We start from the raw sequence: 12,205 nt of genomic DNA on the forward strand, positions 1-12,205 counted from the left end.
GCGAATGAAAAAATAAATTGCCTAATATAGTTTCTATCGGGATATCAGCAGCACTCCTACTAATGGTGAGCCTCTTAGGCCACACTCTCGGCTCCAGGGAGTTTGCCAATGCCTTTTGGATAGCCCACACTCTCAGCTCCAGGGAGTGTGCCAATGCCTTTTGGATATTCCCCTGTCCAAATTCCAGGAATGGATAATAAGGATAACCCATGACTTATGGTAATGAGTTCATAAGCCCTCCCTTCTCCTTATGGTGGCAGATCCATATCAGCTTCAGGTAAATTTGTAAATGCTCCCATATTCTGAGTATTATTCATCTTTAACCATATGAAAATTAGCCTTCACTATGTGTTGTATGCATATCATTGTATGTTATTTGATTGGATTTTTCTTATTTCCCTTATATATGGTTTCCATGCTATGATTTATAAGATAACTTTGTAAGGCTATGTTGTTGTATAGGTGGTTATTTTCAGCTGATGGTTGGAACATAAATAATTATCATTTTATTAAACATGAGGAACGTATGTTATTGGCTGACTGGCTATAGATAATGTTTAAAGGTCATTTTGAAGAGAAAAAACACGGAGGTTCCTAAATGCCTAAATAGCACAGTGGCTTTTCCTCTGTGTGGTTTATAGGTGTGATTATGAGCTAATAGCAACCAAAGCTATCTAGCTCAGCCTAGATGAGCACTTAGTTACAAGACTTTTATGGATATTATTGAACAAAGAGAAGCCTGCAAAATGTTCATTAGCAGTAGTGAATGAGTGAAACTAGATAACTGCATAGTGACTTATGACTTACTATATGCTTAGAACGGGGACATCAGGGTAATATTCATAAAGGGGTTGCAAATGGGATGGTTGCGAGGTGATCATAAGTATTTGGTGGAAGAGAGAGGAGGAAGAGAAGGTAATAGATTACTACCTAATGAGGGTAATAATTGTCAACCCTTCCTGTCTGGTAATTTATTAACTATCTTGTACCTTTGTTTCTCCTCATTCCAAACATGGCCCTTAAAAATCATTTGGTGAGAGATAATAAATGACAGTAATGTTAATGAGGCTGTATGTAATTTTAAGAGAAGCGTCATGTTCATAACCATGGTAATGCTTGTTTACCTACAAGCTTCTCGTCATCAAAGATCACTACCGCTTAATATTAGATATGATGGTAATGGACATTTATTTAGGAAAACACATGGTTAAGAATAAAGTTATATTATAAATTGACGTGGGGAATTTCCTAATGAACTTCAGTGTAATTTATTACCTCCATACTTGTTATTAGATGGAGTATCAATATAGATTCTACAAAACATTATGAGGATCACAAACTCTTTGCAAAGATTGAGTTTTTAGCAACTGTTTTGCTTTATTTATATGGTTTTTTTTTTTTTTTTTTTTTTTTTTTTTTTTTTGGGTCCTGGTAATTTGAATAAGATTTAAAGGTTTTGAGGAGTGTTTTTTTCTGGTTTTATTTGGGGGTTTTCTGGGTTTTAAAAGCCATGAAGAAGGGCTGATTTAGAGAGGATTTTAAAGGGTTCTTTTCCATTGAATAAACACTCGTGGTACCAATGTTTCCAATTTAAGATGAGTGATTTGGTTTGTAGTTCCTATATGTTTATGTTTGATCATAAGATGTCATTATAAAAGCATTTTGAAGGCGTGTTCATTTACACTTAATTCAATGAACTTCCACATTAATACTATAATTCGTCTCACTTGATTAAAAGCATATTATTTTGCATGTCCTATGAAAAAAGGGCTTGTTCTTTGTTTAGTGAAGGAGTTATTCAGGCCTTATTTGGTTTAGCAGGGTACTTTGGACAATGTATGACAGATATATTTAAACTGAGTATATAAATTATAAATAAGCAAACTCATTAGGTTTGTTTAGAATGAAGCGACATTTTCTAACTAGACTATATAATATATGCAACATTTTTGTTTTTTGTTTCTTTTCCTTTTTTAGAGGGTATTTGTGTGGTTTGCCATTTAAATTATAAATAAGCAAACACATTAGGCTTGTTTAGAACATCATCAAGAATTACATCATACTACAGTTAGGGTAGGTTAGTTTTCTCCGCTTATGCAAGTAGTTTCCTTAGCACAGGAATGCCTAAAGATTATATACGCCTATTGGTAACTTTAGACAGCTTTATTTTACAAAATTGATAAAAGTGAATGCAGTAACTTCATTGTTCTTCTGTTTCATCTTTTTCAAGGCCATTTAAAAAAAATAAAAAAATAAATAGAGATTTGTTGACATAGATAATGGATGTAATGTATGGCCTAAATTTGGGTAATTTTGAAAAGAACCCATGATAATGGATGTAATGTGTGTCTTCGTTTACCAAGGAAGCTGTTAGTATTGCTCTACGTTGTATCCAAGAACATAAAGAAATGCAAGATAGGTTATCATGATGGTAAGGATTGTATCAGATGCTTGGATTGTGTTAATACCATTGAATTAATTTAAATGAATTTCCATTGAATGGATTATAATTTAAATGATCAAAGTTGTCAAGGCTAGGAAAATTTAGTCTGTATAACCTAGTGATTTAAGACATTTAATACAGGGTATGTCATTTTATAACCTTTTGAATTTCTTAAGAGGTTTAGTGAGTAATTTTGCAAGTTTGCTGTTGACATTAATTGTTTGTGTCACGTAATATTATTATATTATGTGGATGCCCATTATACCCCCCATATTCACACTTTCACCCTAGACACTTTCATACTCTTCAATGATAGATCCTGCATCTTAGGATGCCTGCTATGTATTCTCCTTTAAAAGAGGCATTCAACTTTTCCTCACTTTTGTCAACTAACCTATTGTCTTGTTACTGATATGGTGTTGATTATCATTTGTAATCAGGTTGTGTGAAAGTGGAGAGTTGCTCGATTGAATGCTACCCAAGTAAGCAATATTCTACTATGCTCCCAAATCATGAATTTACTTGATGTGACGATGTGTATCTGACTATTATTGTTGCTCATGTATGTGTTCCATTTTTATTTTCTTATGTTATTCAAATTAGAAAGGATAGCCGATATACAGAGAAAGACGCAGTGTTGGAGCTGCCAACACCTCTCAAATCAACCTTCAATTGCAGGCACTACTCATATTTTGTATTGGTAATTTGTTTTGGTTTCATTTCTGTATGTCTTAATGTTAATTTTTGTTAAATTGTCTTAGAATATCTTCGAATTGTCAAGCTGTTTAGTCTCTTTGTTTTGATCATTTTTGTCATCTTTCTTATAGTTTTTACTTGTTAATATTGTTATTATTCTTTTTGCATCAATAAGTTGCAAATTCACGTTCCACAATATTGCGTTGTCCCTCCGAGTTATTTTCTTTCTTTAATTTGTTTATTATATGTTGGTGTGTCGTGTGTGTGAGTTAGAAACTTGATTGACTGGATCTGCAATCTTGAGTCAAAGCCATGTCATGTTAACAATGAATAATTCCATAGTGTTCTTGATTGTGGTCTTTCTACTTTTTTTGTACACTTCCTTGTTCGGTTTGTTTGACCTTCATGTTCGTTTGCTCGATTTTCTTGTTTTAGGGTTTTTATATTGTTGCTTAATGGGGTAAGGGTTGTGAATTTGCAAACAAAATCAATTTTTAGGTTTAGGTAATCTGTCATTTAAATCTCTCATTTAAATCTCTCAAGTATACTAATTTATATCACTCAGATCTTTAGTTCTATAAAAATAGTAAAATTGTGTATTACTTGTAACAATGATGATTAACTTATTTCGCTCTCTTTAATTTTAGAGTTTTGGTGTTCTTGCTTTGTAATTTTAACTTCACTTGATAAAAGGTTTAGAATTTAGAATGGCAGTATATTGGATTTTATTTTTGCTTTACCTACATTTATCTACTCCGATTTGGTTATGTGCTTATTCTTTGGTATATTCGTAATGAAGTACTATGTTAATAATTATTATTGATAGTTTGAGATAGAATGAATAACTTTAGATGTAATATTATACCGAATGCCTTGACTATATGGAATAATGGATGTTTTGTAGATTTAGTAAAAGTTCAAACTTAATAAAAGATTCTGGAGCCGCATTATAAATTTTGATAATGAAATTAATGCTTCTTTGTTATTTCCATTCTTCACATTTTTTCAGCAACAACTCCATTCTTGCTGTGATTCTTTTTATTATATGTACATTGACTTAAAGTTTTTGTTCTTAGTTCTACATCTGTTAAAGAGCTTTGATGATCCTTATATCTAAGGACTAATTGCTGTTTGGTTGATGATTAAGATCTGCATCCGAGGATAAGGAGCTGGAGCTGGAGTTGCTTTTCTTTGGGCTGTCCATTTAAGCAGAAGGTAATGACTGCATGGTGCTCTTATTGCTGGTATAGATATGAATGCTGCATTAACATTGTAACTTTTGTTGCTGGTATAGATATAATACCCACTTAATAATAACTCTTGATTATGCTCTTATGCGCAGCAATCTGCAAAGATTTCATTTGATTACTTGTGGAGAGTTTCATCAGAAAGTCCTTTCTGATATGTTTCTTGTGTTTGGTTTTATGTTGCTCTTGGTTTTGGTAGGCTGGTGTTTCCTTTTTTTTTTTGTTGGGGGGGGGGGGGGGGATTTGTTCTTTTTTAGTGTTCACTTGATGGGTGCCTCAATACTGTTCTTTTTCTTTTTCCGTTTCATATGTGTATTTGTTTGTTCTTTGGTCAGTAGCTGATCTGCTTTCTTGTAAATGGTGGTCTGCATTTCTTTCAGCTTTGGTGTCCCGTTCGGTTCTTTCTGGCTTCTCCTTTTGCTCCTGCTTTTTCAAATGGTTAGCAGACTCTTTTGTTTCTGTTTCTGTTTCTGTTTTTTTTTTTTTTTTTTTTTTTTTTTTTTTTTTTTTTTGCTTTTGTTCCGCTGCGAGGTGGGTAGTGCGTCTCTGGTTGGTTTAGAAGGCCCTGCTTTCTTTGTCTGCTGGGGATTGGTTTTTGGTCCATGTATTCTGTGTTCTTTCTCTTGTTCTGTGTTGTTGAGTTGTTGTGAGGTGTCTGTCTGAGTTTTAGTTGCATGGCTTTGTGTGGTTTTGGCTTCACTTGGAATCTGTTTTCTTGTTGGCCTTTGTTTGTCTTTTTTTTTTCTTGGAAAATGTTATGTTTTAGTGTTCGCTTGATGGTTGCCTCACACCGTTGTTTTTTCTTTTTCCGTTTCATATGTGTATATGTTTGTGCTTCGGTCGGTTTACCACTTTCGCTTACTTTTCTCACTTTCCCTTACTTTTATCCCATTTACCTCTCTCAGTCTCTCCAATCTATTTTTGCGTTTTGACCCCACTCCCGTTATACAAGTAATACATTATTCCTGTTCTTTCCCAAAAAGTATATGTGCAGATCATTAGAATACGGAGGGAGTATCTAATAACTCAAAATAGCTTAGGAGGGTTGGGCTACCATGAGCCCAAACAAAGGTCGTTATGTTGGTTGGAGCTGTTTAAGTTGTTGATTGTTTTTGAGTGGCTGGTCATTAAGGTTGATTCAGTTATTATTTTCTAATTGTATCTGGGTTTTAGACGTTTAAGGCTTTGTATAATTGGTTTTAGTTGAATTTTTTATGTTCCTGGTTGTTCGTTGTGCTCTGGAACATTGATTATCCTTGCTGTTTGATAGTTTCACCTTAGAAAGCTGTGTTTGATGGTGAATTGCTTTTATGTCAAAGGTGTTTATTTGAGACATTGCAAAAATTGACACTTAAAGGAACTAGGTAAAATTTGTCCATTGAAATAATGTATATTGATAAATCTGAAGAAACTTGAAGATGCATTTGTCTTACGAAATTATCAATGGTTTCGTAGACTACCTATCCTAGGCCGAGGTGTTTTATTAGGAACTCTGCAAGGTTCTTTGAGGATCAGTGAACTCTTTAGTTTTATACTTCTATTATATGTTGAGAAAACTACCTATTCTTAATATGCCATGCTTGCTAGCATTTTATACACAGAAAATAATTCTATATAATAATAGGATATGGCCAAGATGTTAAGTGTATAATATAATTTATGAATGACAAAGATCCAAGTGTATTTCAGTATTGTCTTGCTAGAATGATTTTATAGTCATTGATTGGAATATGAAAATGAATTTTTTTTTTCATATGTTGATGTGTAGGAAAGTTATTGCCTTAATTGATTGATTGTGGGAGCTGGTATCTATGAGCTCTATCCATTCTCAAAAGTTTAGGATTTGTTAGTAAGCTTATCTTCTGTTTTTTAATTATTTGAATAGGTACCTGTCAAGGCGCTTGTTATCGGTGGCAATTGTAGAGTGGAGGATTGGGGCTTGAAGTCTTGAAGACCCATCATGGACATGTGAGCCTTTTGTTATGCTGGTTGTCGTAGTTTTACATATATGGTTATCTATTAAAGTAATTGACTTTATTTTTGTTTTGCAATTTTCATACTGCAAATTTTCGGTATTTAGGTCGAAAGGTGGAAAGTTTGTTCGGAGAATTGAGGATACTGATATGTAGAGGTCTACTAAGGAATCTGAGGAGGCTGTGCTGTGTTGCGTGATCTTTCTTGGCCTGGTCTTGATTGGGATGAAGGCACTTCACTTCTTTGCTACATTTCCATTGAAATTCTTGCGAAAGAGTGAGTTGATATTGCTAATTTATGTTTAGAATTTGCTTATATTGTCTGATTATTGATTTTGTTGCACCATAGCTCGCAATTGTATGCAAAAACTTGATATTTTGCACAAATGTATCCATATGAAAATCATTAGCCTATGTAGTGTTTAATGAATTTGGTTAATTAAGCTACTGCAAGATTTCATATAGTACCAAGCTTGTTCTTGTTGATTAATCAAACTTAATTCCTATTGCTTCCTAAAATTTAAGTGACCGATTTAATGTAAAATATATGATGATTTTCATGGTAGTAAGTGTATAATACAGTAAAACTCAAAAAAAGAAAAAAGAAAAAAAAAAAAAAAAAAGGATAGCCTATCCAAACTATCAAGATTTTATTTGTTATTTGTCACTATACCTATTATAAACATCTGTACTTGATGCCTTCCTTCATTTTTCATCCTATATGATCTGATTTTTAATGTAATAGGGCTTTGAAAATCTTACTAAGTTTATCTTCTGGGGCTGAGCAGTCATATTGTAGCACTAAAAGTTTTATTGAAGAGCTAGCTGAAATAGCTTGGTTTCATGTTTAATTTTGTGGCAGGTGCACTGTATTGGATTTACTGTCACCAAATTTTACCAGTGGAGTCAACTTTGCTGTCGCGGGTGCAAGCCTTCTGCCGGAGTTCTTTCCAGTTACATTGAATGCTCAAGTTCGCCAGATCACTCTTTAAAAACAAGTCACTTGAGCTCGTGTAACTTGGTATACTTTGCCTAGCTTCTTACCTTATTAGCAGCAGTAGTTTCTCTATTCCTGTAGAACACAAGTCCATAATTATGAAATGTTACCTGTGATCAGAAAATCTGTTGACTTATTGCTTACATTCTATGCAGGATCAAGGGACTTGATCGATGAAGAAGGATTCCGCAGTGCATTATATATAATTGACATTGGACAAAACGATTTTGTAAAGGCTCTTCGTGCATCAAACTTAACTTATGGTCCTGTTGCTCGAAAGATTCCATCCCTTCTCGAAGAAATCAGATTAGCTGTGCAGGTAAGCCGTCAACACTCTAACTGTTAATTAGTTTTGCTATTCTGGGGACTATTTTAAAGGTGATTGATGTGATACAGACAAACTACCATATATGGTGGGAGAAAATCCTGGATCCACAACGTAAGGCCCTTTGGCTGCTTACCTGTAGAACATGCTCTGCATCGTCGTAAAGGCACTGATCTTGATCGAATTGGATGTTTTCGTGTGCATAAGCAATGATCGTGTTGTCTGCCATTTCTATCATGAGAATTGGCATTGTAAGGTAATTTATTTCTCTCTCATGATTTGTCCTTTTGATTTTTAATTTTTGAATTTTTGATTGCATTGTTGCTGTTTTTGGATATTATTTTCCTAATCAATTTGTCAAGGAATTAAGTTTGTGCAACTACTTTTAGCTGAATTATTTTAGTTAGGCGAAGAACTTAACATAGATATTCCTGGAGGAAAATTGGTGAAATTTACACTATATGCTGCTTTGATTACGTCGTTGCTGTTTCTAGCTCTTTTTAGTATGCAACTAATTGAGCTCAATTATTTGATTTAGCCGAATAATTGAAATAAAGGGTTGCGAGATGAAAGTCGTTGAAATTTACACTAAATGATGCGTTTAATATGTGCTAATTTTTACATGAGAATTTAGCAAGGAATTTTTTTCCTTATCTCTGATAGTTTTGAAATGTAAATTTAGATTTTTCAAAACCAGGATCCTGAGGTAGAAGGAACAGGATTTAAACTGGTGTCGATTTGCTATATTAATATTAATTTAGTAAAAAACGAGCTTATTAGTTTAGACTTTAGAGTATAGTGAAATAAGAATTATTTGATTCGCATCTTTGATTTGATCTCTTGCAACTTTTGCCAAATCACTTTAAAGGACCTTAAATACAGCTTATTATTCTTGCTATCTTTCTGGATCAGAATAATACTAGAAGTGACTTATATGAAATAGACGATGATGCTATGGGCGCTGTCCACTCGCGAGAGGGGAGGGGGGGGGGGAGGGTGGTTAGGGAAGCTGAGCAGAATTAGTGTTATTCTTTTGATATGCAAAGGCTTCCCTGATATCGTGTTCTAATCTTGAAAATCTGTTGTAAAGATTTGTGCAATAGATGTTGAAATTGGGGGAGTCTGTTCTCCTTTTTGCTTCAGTTATCACTTCTCTTTTCTTTTGCTCTGGCAATACTCCAGTGTGTCTACCTTTTTCTATTGTCTTCCTTGTTATTGGCATGGTTATTGGTTTGGATGTTGTAGCTCAAGTGACGTGTTTTATCTTGTGATTTGAATAAGGGTTGCTCTCTTGTAACTTTTCTAAGCTACAAAACTTAGCTGTTAGCCTGTAAGTCTGTTTCCTTTCAAATTGCATGACAGTGCTAGCTAGAAATTTATCAATATAGGGGCCCTTTTTAAGTCTTCAAAAGTTTTGTATTGACACAGTGTTATAGGACATGCAAGACCTTAAGATTTGCAATGCTTGATGAAGTTGAACCTGGGTGTCTACACTTGGTGGATCAACATCTGATTTGAATCTGTACATGCTTGTCATTTAGGTTGATAGTTTAGCTGCATGCATGGAAATTGTAGTGTTAATTTGGAGGGTATGAAGCAGAACAACCTTGAGATATAAGTGGATGCTCTCTCAAACCTTGGATATTCTGCGTTATCTCTTAGTCATTTTTTAAGTTTATTTAAAGCTTCATTGCATGGAAGACAGGTAGACAATTTGTTCATGAATTCAGATTTCTATCAATGGTTGTGCGATGTGTACATCTTTGTCAATTGCTCCTCTCAAATCTAAGATCGGTGTACGACGATGCTGTCATAATCTATGTTGAAAAATATGGTATAATTATCCTTTAATTGAAAGCTTGCTGTGCTCTTTTTAAGTACAAAAGTATACTATTAGCGCACACAAAATCATCAAATTGTTAAAGAATCAATTTGGAGCCTGTTGTGGTCATGGGGCTCCATACTTCTATGACAAAAACGCGACAAGTGGGCAACCAGGCTCAAGCATCTGCAGCAATGTGTCACAGTCTATATATTGGGATGAAGTTCATTGTACCGAAGCTGCTAATCATGTTGTAGCAACAAAGATAATTTCAGGACATTATTCTACTCTGAGTCAAGCTTGAGCAGTTCTGGGATTTGCACTAATCTATAATTGGGAGCTTGGCACATGCTGATCAAATTAAGGTTAATATCACTAGAGTGAGTCACAGTTGCTTGATTGTATTACTAGAACATATCAATGATTACTTGATCAGTAAACATAATGTACTTTCTTTGTTACAAAGCTGTACTTAATCTAAACAATCAACTTCATATGCAGTTCCCATTGCTTTCACGATTTTTTTATTTATTTAAATAACCATTGCATTTGCAAAATTATTATAATAAGAGTCTGCTTTTATTAATTAAAGTTACATAAAATGACTAAATAGAATATTTTAACATATTTGAATTATTAAATAGGTAATATGAAATCCCTAACAAGGTTGGTAGAAGGGATTTGGATCCAAAAGAAAGGAAATTGAAAGAATGTTTGGTTCGAAATTAAAAAAAAAAAAAAAAAATTAAATGAAAGGAAGTGGAAGGAAGGAGTCTTCATTACTTTCTCATTTTAAAGAATTAAAAAAAAAAATTAAGGTCCTATTCCTATTTGAATAAGTTTTAGTAAAATAAGTTCAGTATCGTTAAGTTCAATCCTTGAGACATTTGTTAAGATTTTAACCTAAATAAGTTTAGTTAAGTAAAAATGAGTTCAGTTTAGAAAAAAATTAATAAGTTCAGCTTTAAAAACATAAGTTTAGCAAAAATTAGTTGATGTGAATAAAGCAATGTTTGAAAATGTATTTGAATGGATATGAAAGTACTAAAATATAAGGTACAAGTAATTGCTATCATAGTTTACTCCGTTATTTAATAGTTGCAACAAATGAGAATATTTTTTTTTTGAAATATAATGGCTACCCAACTATTGTAGTTGGGTAACAAATGAGAATATTTGTGAGAGATAAAAAAATTTATTTAAAATGTTGCTCTTAATTTGAGACGTGTTTGCATGGAGAAAGATGCAAGACAGGGTGAGGTGGGGTACATATGTATCATGCATGACGTGTGCTTATCGTCACGAGCTCCTTTCTAATAATTTATATTTTTAACATAAATTGACCCTTTATTACAAGTTTTTGAAAACGGTGAAAGTACAACTTTTATTGATTAAAGACTCACATCCATGGTCTTAATTTTTCATTTTACATTGACTATATATATGGCCCTCTGATGCACGGAAACTCTTTTGAGGGTTTGCATTTCCTGTTTCCAACACCTTTTCGTTTCAGACATTTGTGGAAACTTTTCCGAAGCTCTAATTTATATTTAATAATGTTTCATTGGTTTGAAAAAAATATTTCTAACAAAATTATTAATTCTTACTCTTTAAACTCACTTACTCTTTCAAGAGAGCTTCAATTTACATCACTCTATTTTCATTTACTATTCTTCCTCTTATAAAAACATGTGATTTCTCTATAATCTATTTTATGTATATTAAGTAACTCATGTTTCCCTTCGTTTCTTTAATTTTAAAAACTACGTTTCCCCATTTCTGCATTTTCGCGTTTCAGTTTCTCGTTTCCGTTTTCGTGCAACCTAGCTATGGTCCTATGAAGAAAGAAAGTTTGGGCCCCAATTATTAGCACATACTCCGTAGATTATAAGCACACTTGCTTCTTGGGCTTAAACCAGGCCTCTTAATATTAATAGTTATTGAGCCCTACACCCTAGTGTAGGGTCTTCTACCTACACCCCTCATGCAAAACGGTTCTGTATTACTATTAGTCTTCCTTCCACCAACTCCTTACATCCCATATACTACGGTACTACCTACTTGCTACAGTAACAATCTATACCCCACTAACTACATTAAAAAAAAAAAAAAAAAAAAAAAAAAAAAAAAACCATCCACCATTCAAATTCTCTCTCTTCATCTTTTCATTTTATTTCCCCATTTTCTCTCTCATCAAAATCTTATATTTGCAAATAAATTTCAATAAAAAGTTACAGTTCTCTGCAATAATCAAGCACAATGTCTAATATATGAGAAAATTTTGCACTTCGTTGGAAAAATTACCAAAACAAAGTCGAAAATCGAAATTGTAAGTGTTTTTGTTGATTTTTGAAACGAAAACACAAGTATAATATAGATTTGTAAATTTGTGGTATGTTATTAGTTTATAAAATTGTTGGACACAAAAAATTAAAAAAAAAAAGGGTTAAATTTTCGCAATTTTCTTGATAATTTAATCTATTTCATATGAATATAGATTTGTAAATTTAGTTCGTAGCGGAAAGTTCTATTTTATGGATGTTCATTTTCAATTTGGTAAATGTTCATTTATATATCAGTATGATGTTATTCACATGTTAATAGATTATTAATATAATTAATGTTCATTTATATATTCATATTTCTATATGTTCATTTGCATAGTTTTAAATATTTTTATAATTGACATATCTTAAATTTTT

The 12,205-nt window shown here is 32.9% G+C and overlaps 1 long non-coding RNA gene across 3 annotated transcripts; it reads left to right on the forward strand.

Annotated features, from left to right (window-relative positions):
• The first annotated feature begins 2,607 nt into the window (after positions 1-2,607).
• Positions 2,608-10,022, forward strand: LOC110716467. 3 transcript variants are annotated; one of them, XR_002510503.1, is made up of 9 exons: positions 2,608-2,925; positions 3,047-3,143; positions 4,287-4,354; positions 4,767-4,824; positions 6,272-6,354; positions 6,467-6,636; positions 7,222-7,380; positions 7,512-7,675; positions 7,753-10,022. It is a non-coding gene; the product is annotated as an uncharacterized LOC110716467 (long non-coding RNA). The 3 variants fall into 3 exon arrangements; XR_002510504.1 differs by lacking the exon at positions 4,767-4,824 and having other exon boundaries at positions 2,609-2,925; positions 7,753-7,937; positions 9,223-10,022; XR_002510502.1 differs by lacking the exon at positions 4,767-4,824 and having other exon boundaries at positions 2,610-2,925.
• Positions 10,023-12,205: the final 2,183 nt, after the last annotated feature.

The sequence above is a fragment of the Chenopodium quinoa genome, unplaced genomic scaffold (genome assembly GCF_001683475.1).
Source record: "Chenopodium quinoa cultivar QQ74 unplaced genomic scaffold, ASM168347v1, whole genome shotgun sequence".
Taxonomy (NCBI): domain Eukaryota; kingdom Viridiplantae; phylum Streptophyta; class Magnoliopsida; order Caryophyllales; family Amaranthaceae; genus Chenopodium; species Chenopodium quinoa.